The sequence below is a fragment of the Schistocerca americana genome, chromosome 7 (genome assembly GCF_021461395.2).
Source record: "Schistocerca americana isolate TAMUIC-IGC-003095 chromosome 7, iqSchAmer2.1, whole genome shotgun sequence".
NCBI lineage: Eukaryota > Metazoa > Arthropoda > Insecta > Orthoptera > Acrididae > Schistocerca > Schistocerca americana.
This window is the reverse complement of record NC_060125.1, coordinates 133,653,312-133,666,028: the sequence shown is the minus strand read 5'-3', so window position 1 is coordinate 133,666,028 and position 12,717 is coordinate 133,653,312. Positions and strand designations below refer to the sequence as shown.

The 12,717-nt window shown below is 48.4% G+C and overlaps 1 protein-coding gene and 2 non-coding genes across 3 annotated transcripts in view; all 3 read left to right on the top strand.

Moving 5' to 3' along the window:
* LOC124621921 (1-phosphatidylinositol 4,5-bisphosphate phosphodiesterase-like) overlaps positions 1-12,717 on the top strand; it is a 603,554-nt gene that overhangs the window by 23,848 nt on the left and 566,989 nt on the right. The window lies entirely within an intron of this gene.
* Positions 7,358-7,433, top strand: Trnas-cga. The gene has a single exon. It is a non-coding gene; the product is annotated as a tRNA-Ser (tRNA).
* Trnal-caa lies at positions 7,960-8,034 on the top strand. The gene has a single exon. It is a non-coding gene; the product is annotated as a tRNA-Leu (tRNA).

Here is a 12,717-nt window from a genome sequence, read left to right as displayed (position 1 = left end):
CCGCTATCATGCACACAGTTTCCTCACTTTCTCAGTTACTTTCGTCACTGCCGGCGGTCGGCGGTCGGCGGTCGTCCGCTACGGGACTTGTCAGAAACACTTTCCCGGTCTCCTCGAAAACTAGCGAACCACTCGTACACACACTTCATGGACAGTGCTTGATCACCATAAACACGTACCAGCACTGCATGTGTTTCTTTCGGTGTCTTGCCAAGCTTAAACCGAACTTTGAATTGATCCTTTGCTCGTTCATGTTTCTGTTCTCAGTTCAGAACGAACGCACGAAACAAGCACTTCGTTGAACAGATCTAACACGGAACACACACGATGCTTAACTGAACTACGGTGTGGGCAGGTTGTCAACACCTGCCGCTATGCAGGTGCAACGTTGTGAGTCGCCAGGGTTGCCCGATAGTCCTGACTTCATTCACCGAAATTTATTGTCAGAGGTTGCACATATCCAAAAAATGAGGAATGTACTACATCTACATCTACATCCATACTCCGCAAGCCACCTGACTGTGTGTGACGGAGGGTACCTTGAGTACCTCTATCGGTTCTCCCTTCTATTCCAGTCTCGTATTGTTCGTGTAAAGGATTGTCGGTATGCCTCTGTGTGGGCTCTAATCTCTCTGATTTTATCCTCATGGTCTCTTCGTGAGATAGACATAGGAGGGAGCAATATACTGCTTGACTCCTCGGTGAAGGTATCTTCTCGAAACTTCAATAAAAGCCCGTACCGAGCTACTGAGCGTCAATCCTGCAGAGTCTTCCACTGGAGTTTATCTATCATCTCCGTAACGCTTTCGCGATTACTAAATGATCCTGTAACGAAGCGCGCTGCTCTCCGTTGGATCTTCTCTATATCTTCTATCAACCCTATCTGGTACGGATCCCACACTGCTGAGCAGTATTCAAGCAGTGGGCGAACAAGCGTACTGTAACCTACTTCCTTTGTTTTCGGATTGCATTTCCTTAGGATTCTTCCAATGAATCTCAGTCTGGCATCTGCTTTACCGACGATCAACATTATATGATCATTCCATTTTAAATCACTCCTAATGCGTACTCCCAGATAATTTATGGTATTAACTGCTTCCAGTTGCTGACCTGCTATTTTGTAGCTAAATGATAAAGGATCTATCTTTCTGTGTATTCGCAGCACATTACACTTGTCTACATTGAGATTCAATTGCCGTTCCCTGCACCCTGCGTCAATTCGCTGCAGATCCTCCTGCATTTCAGTACAATTTTCCATTGTTACAACCTCTCGATACACCACAGCATCATCCGCAAAAAGTCTCAGTGAATTTCCGATGTCATCCACAAGGTCATTTATGTATATTGTGAATAGCAACGGTCCTATGACACTCCCCTGCGGCACACCTGAAATCACTCTTACGTCGGAAGACTTCTCTCCATTGAGAATGACATGCTGCGTCCTGTTATCTAGGAACTCCTCAATCCAATCACACAATTGGTCTGATAGTCCATATGCTCTTACCAGAATGAGATTTTCACTCTGCAGCGGAGTGTGCGCTGATATGAAACTTCCTGGCAGATTAAAACTGTGTGCCCGACCGAGACTCGAACTCGGGACCTTTGCCTTTCGCGGGCAAGTGCTCTGCCAACTGAGCTACCGAAGCACGACTTACGCCCGGTACTCACAGCTGTACTTCTGCCAGTACCTCGTCTCCTACCTTCCAAACTTTACAGAAGCTCTCCTGCGAACCTTGCAGAACTAGCACTCCTGAAAGAAAGGATATTGCGGAGACATGGCTTAGCCACAGCCTGGGGGATGTTTCCAGAATGAGATTTTCACTCTGCAGCGGAGTGTGCGCTGATATGAAACTTCCTGGCAGATTAAAACTGTGTGCCCGACCAAGACTCGAACTCGGGACCTTTGCCTTTCGCGGGCAAGTGCTCTACCAACTGAGCTACCGAAGCACGACTCACGCCCGGTACTCACAGCTTTACTTCTGCCAGTACCTCGTCTCCTACCTTCCAAACTTTACAGAAGCTCTCCTGCGAACCTTGCAGAACTAGCACTTCTGAAAGAAAGGATATTGCGGAGACATGGCTTAGCCACAGCCTGGTGGATGTTTCCAGAATGAGATTTTCACTCTGCAGCGGAGTGTGCGCTGATATGAAACTTCCTGGCAGATTAAAACTGTGTGCCCGACCGAGACTCGAACTCGGGACCTTTGCCTTTCGCGGGCATGTGCTCTACCAACTGAGCTACCGAAGCACGACTCACGCCCGGTACTCACAGCTTTACTTCTGCCAATACCTCGTCTCCTACCTTCCAAACTTTACAGAAGCTCTCCTGCGAACCTTGCAGAACTAGCACTCCTGAAAGAAAGGATATTGCGGAGACATGGCTTAGCCACAGCCTGGGGGATGATTCCAGAATGAGATTTTCACTCTGCAGCGGAGTGTGCGCTGATATGAAACTTCCTGGCAGATTAAAACTGTGTGCCCGACCGAGACTCGAACTCGGGACCTTTGCCTTTCGCGGGCAAGTGCTCTACCAACTGAGCTACCGAAGCACGACTCACGCCCGGTACTCACAGCTTTACTTCTGCCAGTACCTCGTCTCCTACCTTCCAAACTTTACAGAAGCTCTCCTGCGAACCTTGCAGAACTAGCACTCCTGAAAGAAAGGATAATGCGGAGACATGGCTTAGCCACAGCCTGGGGGATGTTTCCAGAATGAGATTTTCACTCTGCAGCGGAGTGTGCGCTGATATGAAACTTCCTGGCAGATTAAAACTGTGTGCCCGACCGAGACTCGAACTCGGGACCTTTGCCTTTCGCGGGCAAGTGCTCTGTTAACTGAGCTACCGAAGCACGACTCACGCCCGGTACTCACAGCTTTACTTCTGCCAATACCTCGTCTCCTACCTTCCAAACTTTACAGAAGCTCTCCTGCGAACCTTGCAGAACTAGCACTCCTGAAAGAAAGGATATTGCGGAGACATGGCTTAGCCACAGCCTGGGGGATGTTTCCAGAATGAGATTTTCACTCTGCAGCGGAGTGTGCGCTGATATGAAACTTCCTGGCAGATTAAAACTGTGTGCCCGACCGAGACTCGAACTCGGGACCTTTGCCTTTCGCGGGCAAGTGCTCTACCAACTGAGCTACCGAAGCACGACTCACGCCCGGTACTCACAGCTTTACTTCTGCCAGTACCTCGTCTCCTACCTTCCAAACTTTACAGAAGCTCTCCTGGGAACCTTGCAGAACTAGCACTCCTGAAAGAAAGGATATTGCGCAGACATGGCTTAGCCACAGCCTGGGGGATGTTTCCAGAATGAGATTTTCACTCTGCAGCGGAGTGTGCGCTGATATGAAACTTCCTGGCAGATTAAAACTGTGTGCCCGACCGAGACTCGAACTCGGGACCTTTGCCTTTCGCGGGCAAGGGCTCTACCAACTGAGCTACCGAAGCACGACTCACGCCCGGTACTCACAGCTTTACTTCTGCCAGTACCTCGTCTCCTACCTTCCAAACTTTACAGAAGCTCTCCTGCGAACCTTGCAGAACTAGCACTCCTGAAAGAAAGGATATTGCGGAGACATGGCTTAGCCACAGCCTGGGGGATGTTTCCAGAATGAGATTTTCACTCTGCAGCGGAGTGTGCGCTGATATGAAACTTCCTGGCAGATTAAAACTGTGTGCCCGACCGAGACTCGAACTCGGGACCTTTGCCTTTCGCGGGCAAGTGCTCTACCAACTGAACTACCGAAGCACGACTCACGCACGGTACTCACAGCTTTACTTCTGCCAGTACCTCGTCTCCTACCTTCCAAACTTTACAGAAGCTCTCCTGCGAAACTTGCAGAACTAGCACTCCTGAAAGAAAGGATATTGCGGAGACATGGCTTAGCCACAGCCTGGGGGATGTTTCCAGAATGAGATTTTCACTCTGCAGCGGAGTGTGCGCTGATATGAAACTTCCTGGCAGATTATAACTGTGTGCCCGACCGAGACTCGAACTCGGGACCTTTGCCTTTCGCGGGCAAGTGCTCTACCAACTGAGCTACCAAAGCACGACTCACGCCCGGTACTCACAGCTTTACTTCTGCCAGTACCTCGTCTCCTACCTTCCAAACTTTACAGAAGCTCTCCTGCGAACCTTGCAGAACTAGCACTCATGAAAGAAAGGATATTGCGGAGACATGGCTTAGCCACAGCCTGGGGGATGTTTCCAGAATGAGATTTTCACTCTGCAGCGGAGTGTGCGCTGATATGAAACTTCCTGGCAGATTAAAACTGTGTGCCCGACCGAGACTCGAACTCGGGACCTTTGCCTTTCGCGGGCAAGTGCTCTACCAACTGAGCTACCGAAGCACGACTCACGCCCGGTACTCACAGCTTTACTTCTGCCAGTACCTCGTCTCCTACCTTCCAAACTTTACAGAAGCTCTCCTGCGAACCTTGCAGAACTAGCACTCCTGAAAGAAAGGATATTGCGCAGACGTGGCTTAGCCACAGCCTGGGGGATGTTTCCAGAATGAGATTTTCACTCTGCAGCGGAGTGTGCGCTGATATGAAACTTCCTGGCAGATTAAAACTGTGTGCCCGACCGAGACTCGAACTCGGGGCCTTTGCCTTTCGCGGGCAAGTGCTCTGTTAACTGAGCTACCGAAGCACGACTCACGCCCGGTACTCACAGCTGTACTTCTGCCAATACCTCGTCTCCTACCTTCCAAACTTTACAGAAGCTCTCCTGCGAACCTTGCAGAACTAGCACTCCTGAAAGAAAGGATATTGCGGAGACATGGCTTAGCCACAGCCTGGGGGATGTTTCCAGAATGAGATTTTCACTCTGCAGCGGAGTGTGCGCTGATATGAAACTTCCTGGCAGATTAAAACTGTGTGCCCGACCGAGACTCGAACTCGGGACCTTTGCCTTTCGCGGGCAAGTGCTCTACCAACTGAGCTACCGAAGCACGACTCACGCCCGGTACTCACAGCTTTACTTCTGCCAGTACCTCGTCTCCTACCTTCCAAACTTTACAGAAGCTCTCCTGCGAACCTTGCAGAACTAGCACTTCTGAAAGAAAGGATATTGCGGAGACATGGCTTAGCCACAGCCTGGGGGATGTTTCCAGAATGAGATTTTCACTCTGCAGCGGAGTGTGCGCTGATATGAAACTTCCTGGCAGGTTAAAACTGTGTGCCCGACCGAGACTCGAACTCGGGACCTTTGCCTTTCGCGGGCAAGTGCTCTACCAACTGAGCTACCGAAGCACGACTCACGCCCGGTACTCACAGCTTTACTTCAGCCAGTACCTCGTCTCCTACCTTCCAAACTTTACAGAAGCTCTCCTGCGAACCTTGCAGAACTAGCACTCCTGAAAGAAAGGATATTGCGGAGACATGGCTTAGCCACAGCCTGGGGGATGTTTCCAGAATGAGATTTTCACTCTGCAGCGGAGTGTGCGCTGATATGAAACTTCCTGGCAGATTAAAACTGTGTGCCCGACCGAGAGTCGAACTCGGGACCTTTGCCTTTCGCGGGCAAGTGCTCTACCAACTGAGCTACCGAAGCACGACTCACGCCCGGTACTCACAGCTTTACTTCTGCCAATACCTCGTCTCCTACCTTCCAAACTTTACAGAAGCTCTCCTGCGAACCTTGCAGAACTAGCACTCCTGAAAGAAAGGATATTGCGGAGACATGGCTTAGCCACAGCCTGGGGGATGTTTCCAGAATGAGATTTTCACTCTGCAGCGGAGTGTGCGCTGATATGAAACTTCCTGGCAGATTAAAACTGTGTGCCCGACCGAGACTCGAACTCGGGACCTTTGCCTTTCGCGGGCAAGTGCTGTACCAACTGAGCTACCGAAGCACGACTCACGCACGGTACTCACAGCTTTACTTCTGCCAGTACCTCGTTTCCTACCTTCCAAACTTTACAGAAGCTCTCCTGCGAAACTTGCAGAACTAGCACTCCTGAAAGAAAGGATATTGCGGAGACATGGCTTAGCCACAGCCTGGGGGATGTTTCCAGAATGAGATTTTCACTCTGCAGCGGAGTGTGCGCTGATATGAAACTTCCTGGCAGATTAAAACTGTGTGCCCGACCGAGACTCGAACTCGGGACCTTTGCCTTTCGCGGGCAAGTGCTCTACCAACTGAGCTACCGAAGCACGACTCACGACCGGTACTCACAGCTTTACTTCTGCCAGTACCTCGTCTCCTACCTTCCAAACTTTACAGAAGCTCTCCTGCGAACCTTGCAGAACTAGCACTCCTGAAAGAAAGGATATTGCGGAGACATGGCTTAGCCACAGCCTGGGGGATGTTTCCAGAATGAGATTTTCACTCTGCAGCGGAGTGTGCGCTGATATGAAACTTCCTGGCAGATTAAAACTGTGTGCCCGACCGAGACTCGAACTCGGGACCTTTGCCTTTCGCGGGCAAGTGCTCTACCAACTGAGCTACCGAAGCACGACTCACGCCCGGTACTCACAGCTTCACTTCTGCCAGTACCTCGTCTCCTACCTTCCAAACTTTACAGAAGCTCTCCTGCGAACCTTGCAGAACTAGCACTCCTGAAAGAAAGGATATTGCGGAGACATGGCTTAGCCACAGCCTGGGGGATGTTTCCAGAATGAGATTTTCACTCTGCAGCGGAGTGTGCGCTGATATGAAACTTCCTGGCAGATTAAAACTGTGTGCCCGACCGAGACTCGAACTCGAGACCTTTGCCTTTCGCGGGCAAGTGCTCTACCAACTGAGCTACCGAAGCACGACTCACGCCTGGTACTCACAGCTTTACTTCTGCCAGTACCTCGTCTCCTACCTTCCAAACTTTACAGAAGCTCTCCTGCGAACCTTGCAGAACTAGCACTCCTGAAAGAAAGGATATTGCGCAGACATGGCTTAGCCACAGCCTGGGGGATGTTTCCAGAATGAGATTTTCACTCTGCAGCGGAGTGTGCGCTGATATGAAACTTCCTGGCAGATTAAAACTGTGTGCCCGACCGAGACTCGAACTCGGGACCTTTTCCTTTCGCGGGCAAGGGCTCTACCAACTGAGCTACCGAAGCACGACTCACGCCCGGTACTCACAGCTTTACTTCTGCCAGTACCTCGTCTCCTACCTTCCAAACTTTACAGAAGCTCTCCTGCGAACCTTGCAGAACTAGCACTCCTGAAAGAAAGGATATTGCGGAGACATGGCTTAGCCACAGCCTGGGGGATGTTTCCAGAATGAGATTTTCACTCTGCAGCGGAGTGTGCGCTGATATGAAACTTCCTGGCAGGTTAAAACTGTGTGCCCGACCGAGACTCGAAGGTAGGAGACGAGGTACTGGCAGAAGTAAAGCTGTGAGTACCGGGCGTGCTTCGGTAGCTCAGTTGGTAGAGCATTTGCCCGCGAAAGGCAAAGGTCCCGAGTTCGAGTCTCGGTCGGCACACAGTTTTAATCTGCCAGGAAGTTTCATATCAGCGCACACTCCGCTGCAGAGTGAAAATCTCATTCTGGAAACATCCCCCAGGCTGTGGCTAAGCCATGTCTCCGCAATATCCTTTCTTTCAGGAGTGCTAGTTCTGCAAGGTTCGCAGGAGAGCTTCTGTAAAGTTTGGAAGGTAGGAGACGAGGTACTGGCAGAAGTAAAGCTGTGAATACCGGGCGTGAGTCGTGCTTCGGTAGCTCAGTTGGTAGAGCACTTGCCCGCGAAAGGCAAAGGTCCCGAGTTCGAGTCTCGGTCGGGCACACAGTTTTAATCTGCCAGGAAGTTTCATATCAGCGCACACTCCGCTGCAGAGTGAAAATCTCATTGTGGAAACATCCCCCAGGCTGTGACTAAGCCATGTCTCCGCAATATCCTTTCTTTCAGGAGTGCTAGTTCTGCAAGGTTCGCAGGAGAGCTTCTGTAAAGTTTGGAAGGTAGGAGACGAGGTACTGGCAGAAGTAAAGCTGTGAGTACCGGGCGTGAGTCGTGCTTCGGTAGCTCAGTTGGTAGAGCACTTGCCCGCAAAAGGCAAAGGTCCCGAGTTCGAGTCTCGGTCGGGCACACAGTTTTAATCTGCCAGGAAGTTTCATATGCTCTTACTTTGTTCATTAAACGACTGTGGGGAACTGTATCGAACGCCTTGCGGAAGTCAAGAAACACGGCATCTACCTGTGAACCTTTGTCTATGGCCCTCTGAGTCTCGTGGACGAATAGCGCGTGCTGGGTTTCACATGACCGTCTTTTTCGAAACCCATGCTGATTCCTACAGAGTAGATTTCTTGTCTGTAGAAAAGTCATTATACTCGAACACAATACGTGTTCCAAAATTCTACAACTGATCGACGTTAGAGATATAGGTCTATAGTTCTGTACATCTGCTCGACGTCCCTTCTTGAAAACGGGGATGACCTGTGCCCTTTTCCAATCCTTTGGAACGCTACGCTCTTCTAGAGACCTACGGTACACCGCTGCAAGAAGGGGGGCAAGTTCCTTCGCGTACTCTGTGTAAAATTGAACTGGTATCCCATCAGGTCCAGAGGCCTTTCCTCTTTTGAGCGATTTTAATTGTTTCTCTATCCCTCTGTCGTCTATTTCGATATCTACCATTTTGTCATCTGTGCGACAATCTAGAGAAGGAACTACAGTGCAATCTTCCTCTGTGAAACAACTTTGGAAAAAGACATTTAGTATTTCGGCCTTTAGTCTGTCATCCTCCGTTTCAGTACCATTTTGGTCACAGAGTGTCTGGACATTTTGTTTTGACCCACCTACCGCTTTGACATAAGACCAAAATTTCTTAGGATTTTCTGCCAAGTAAGTACATAGAACTTTACTTTCTTTACTTTGGTATGCTGCCCACCTATGCCAAAAATAATGGGGCAAATTAGAAATGAAATGGTTCAAATGGCTCTGAGCACTATGGGACTTAACATCTGAGGTCATCAGTCCCCTAGACGCAGAACTACTTAAACCTAACTAACCTAAGGACATCACACACATCCATGCCCGGGGCAGGACTCGAACCTGCGACCGTAGCAGCAAGAAATGAAATAATGTATTACGACTGTTCTAATTGCCATACCAAGAAACTGAAGGGTTCTAGGAGCCTATGTGAGAATTTTTGCTTCAAGTGTCGTTACTTCAGAGACACGACGTTTTATTTGTGACAGTACGAGTACGTAAATGCGGCAGTAATATTTTAAGTAGTAGAACTGTAGGCAACAAAAACCATTCCTTACATCTTAATTTTTTTGTAAAAGGATAAGAAAATTAAATTCAAGAAAAAATTTCTGAGTGCTAAATTAAGTTTTTTACATAGTTCAGTTCTTGCAATCAACAGTTTTAATACTTGCTGTAAAAGCTCCCACTGCTGTTGGCGAAGAAATGGAAACGTTTTGGAACTGATAAAGATGGCTGGTCTTTCGGATGAAGTACGGCATGACGTACATCATCCTTTTGAATATTTGGACATTTTTCCTTTCATCTATTCGAGGGTAAGAATGTTTAATAGCTGGATTAGTTGGATGAGTTTGAGACACTTCGATAATACTGCACTTGGAGATGTTTGAACATCTTAAAACTCAACGAAGTCAGTTGTATGCATTGCAATTATATGGAATGAGTTCATATCTGCTGAATCTACAATCTTGGGTAAATTTTGCGGAACAAAGGCCTAGCTTACCTTCCTCCGTTTCTCTATAGTTGCAAAATCTCTTTCGCAGCTCAAAAAGCTATAGCCACTCATCAAATATTTCTGTGTAATCTCTTCAAACCATCACAGGCTAACTGGAGAGCTATAGGTATGACTGTCTGTTCTGTCGAACATTTTTGATAGAAAGACACCACTAGCGATGAAGCAGCTGGCACATGTACATGAATATTTTGGGGCGAAAGGAATGGAAAGGAAATAATGACTTGCAGCCGCTCGGGGAATCGAGACAATGTAAATTTGCTCCAGATCGGGGTGCTCCATTTCTCTAGAACGGTTGCCTTAACTACCACATTTTTTTCTCTCTTCATTTTCTTCGTAACTGTTCTGAGAACTGGGTGTGGACGGACATTACATGACACTCCTGCAAGTTCATCGTTGATCACTTCACTCAGTTTCTTCATTACAGAGGGCAGCCAACCGTCTGACCAGACACGCTGAGCTACTGTGACGGCAACCACCTCGGCCATCCGGACACGCTTTGCGTCAGAGCCATATTCCTAAATTCCCATTGGCCGGTAACCCAATCCTTCCAGATTTTTGATTTCGGTAGAAGTTCGGACGATGGTTATGCATCCGCACTGAATCTTTTTCACCAAACAGCCGTCGCGCCCACAGAATTAAAGAGATGTGTGCTGTCTGCTCTTCCTGACAGTCAGACAATACAGGCACCACTCGCGATGACGCAGTTGGGACATATACATGATTAATTGGGGTAAAACGAATAGAAAGGAAACGGGATGGGAAGGAGATAGGAAGGAAATAATGACTTCCAGCCGCACAGGGTTAATGGCGGTGGCCGCTGCGGTACGGCGAGCGGGAAGTTCGGAATTTTGGTCTGACTGAAAGTGTATCCGGGTGGCCGCGGCGGTTAAGGCAACGGTTCTACAGAAACGGAGCATGGGCGTTGAAGTTCCGGTCCGCCACAAATTCTCAGCTCTCGCTGTTCGCAATGCCCTGTGCGGCTGGAATTCAATACATCCTCCCTACCTCTTTTCCATCCCATTTGTTTCTTTTCCATTCCTTTCGCCCCAAAATATTCATCTTACTGGAGACTCATGGCACTTGGAGCTTCAGTAAGAAGCACTGCGTACAAGGAGACAGTACGATCTTCCCCTCACCGATTTGATCCATACTGACAGGGTGTGTAGATCAGCCGGCCGGGGTGGCCGAGCGGTTCTAGGCGCTACAGTCTGGAACGCGCGACCGCAATGATCGCAGGTTCGAATCCTGCCTCGGGCATGGATGTGTGTGATGGCCTTAGGTTAGTTAGGCCGGCCGAAGTGGCCGTGCGGTTAAAGGCGCTGCAGTCTGGAACCGCAAGACCGCTACGGTCGCAGGTTCGAATCCTGCCTCGGCCATGGATGTTTGTGATGTCCTTAGGTTAGTTAGGTTTAACTAGTTCTAAGTTCTAGGGGCCTAATGACCTCAGCAGTTGAGTCCCATAGTGCTCAGAGCCATTTGACCCTTTTTTGTTAGTTAGGTTTAAGTAGTTCTAAGTTCTAGGGGACTGACGACCTCAGATGTTAAGCGCCATAGTGCTCAGAGCCATTTGAACCATTTTTTTGTGTAGACCACGACAAGGACTCCAACATATGTACACAAAAAGACGCAAGCCGAGCGATGTGGCGCAGTGGTTAGCACACTGGACTCGCATTCGAGAGGAAGACGATTCAAACCCGTGTCCGGCCATCCTGATTTTCCGTGGTTTCCCTAAATCACTTCAGGCAAATGCTGGGATGGTTCCTGTGAAAGGGCGCGGCCCTTCTCCATACTTTCCTAATCCGATGGGACCGCTCACCTGGCAATTTGGTCCCCTCCCTCCCCGAAATCAACCAATAACATAGACGCACTTTCAACCGTTTATGAGAAAATCGAGTTTGAAAAGTTAAAGGCGTGCACAAGCTGTAAGCTTTGTAGGACCGCTGGTGTTCACGGGATCCGCAGCTGAGCGACTAAGCACTAATTTTCAGATCTGCGAGGTCTCTGGATCGAATATCGTGCTGGTGGTTTATTTTTCAGTCCCATGTATTTCTAACAACAGATTTATTATGACTGTGAAAATATGTAACCCTTTTTTTTTTTTTTTAATCATCAGTCTTCGTCTGATGCGGACCGCCACGAATTCCTGTCCTGTGCCAGGCTCTTCATCTCAGAGTAGCACCTGCAACCTATGTCCTCAGCTAATTGGTGGATGCATTCCAGTCTCTGTCTTCCTCTACGGTGTTTGCCCTCTACAGCTCCCTCTGGTACCATGGAAGTCTTTCCCTGATGTCTTACAAGATGTCCTATCATCCTGTCCTTTCTCCTTGTCAGTGTTTCCCACGTATTCTTTTCCTCTCCAGCTGTGCACAGAACTTTCTCATTCCTTACCCTATCAGTCCACTTAAATTTCGACATTTGTAGCACCACATCTCAAATGCTTCGATTCCCTTCTGCTCCGGTTTTCCCACAGTCTATGTTTCACTACCATATAATGCTGTCTTACAAACGTACATCTCAGATATTTCTTCCTCAAATTAATCCCTGTGTTTGATACTTGTAGACTTGTCCTGGCCAGGAATGTCCTTTTTGCCAGTGGTAGTCTGCTTTTGAAGTCCTCTTTGCTCCATCCGTGATTCGTTATTTTGCTTAACTTCATCTACTTCGTGACCATGAATCCTGATGTTAAGTTTCTCGCTGTTCTCATTTTTGCTACTTTTCATTACCTTCGTCTTTCTTCGATTTACTCGCAATGCATATTCTGTACTCATAAAATTGTTCATTCCGTTCAGTATATCATGTAATTCTTCTTCACTTAGGATAGCAATGTCATCAGTGAATCGTAGCATTGAAAGCCTTTCATCTTGAATTGCAATTCCAATCCCGAACTTGGAAACATGGAAAACAATAACTATCGCGAGACACAGGAGATGCAAGGAACGCCGACTTTTTCCATGTTCATGATTTTTTTTCAATGTATATATTGCAAAATTAGCTTGATTTACGTTCTGGGTCGTCACTCAGTTTCGTGGCGTACCACGCATATCGAAGCAT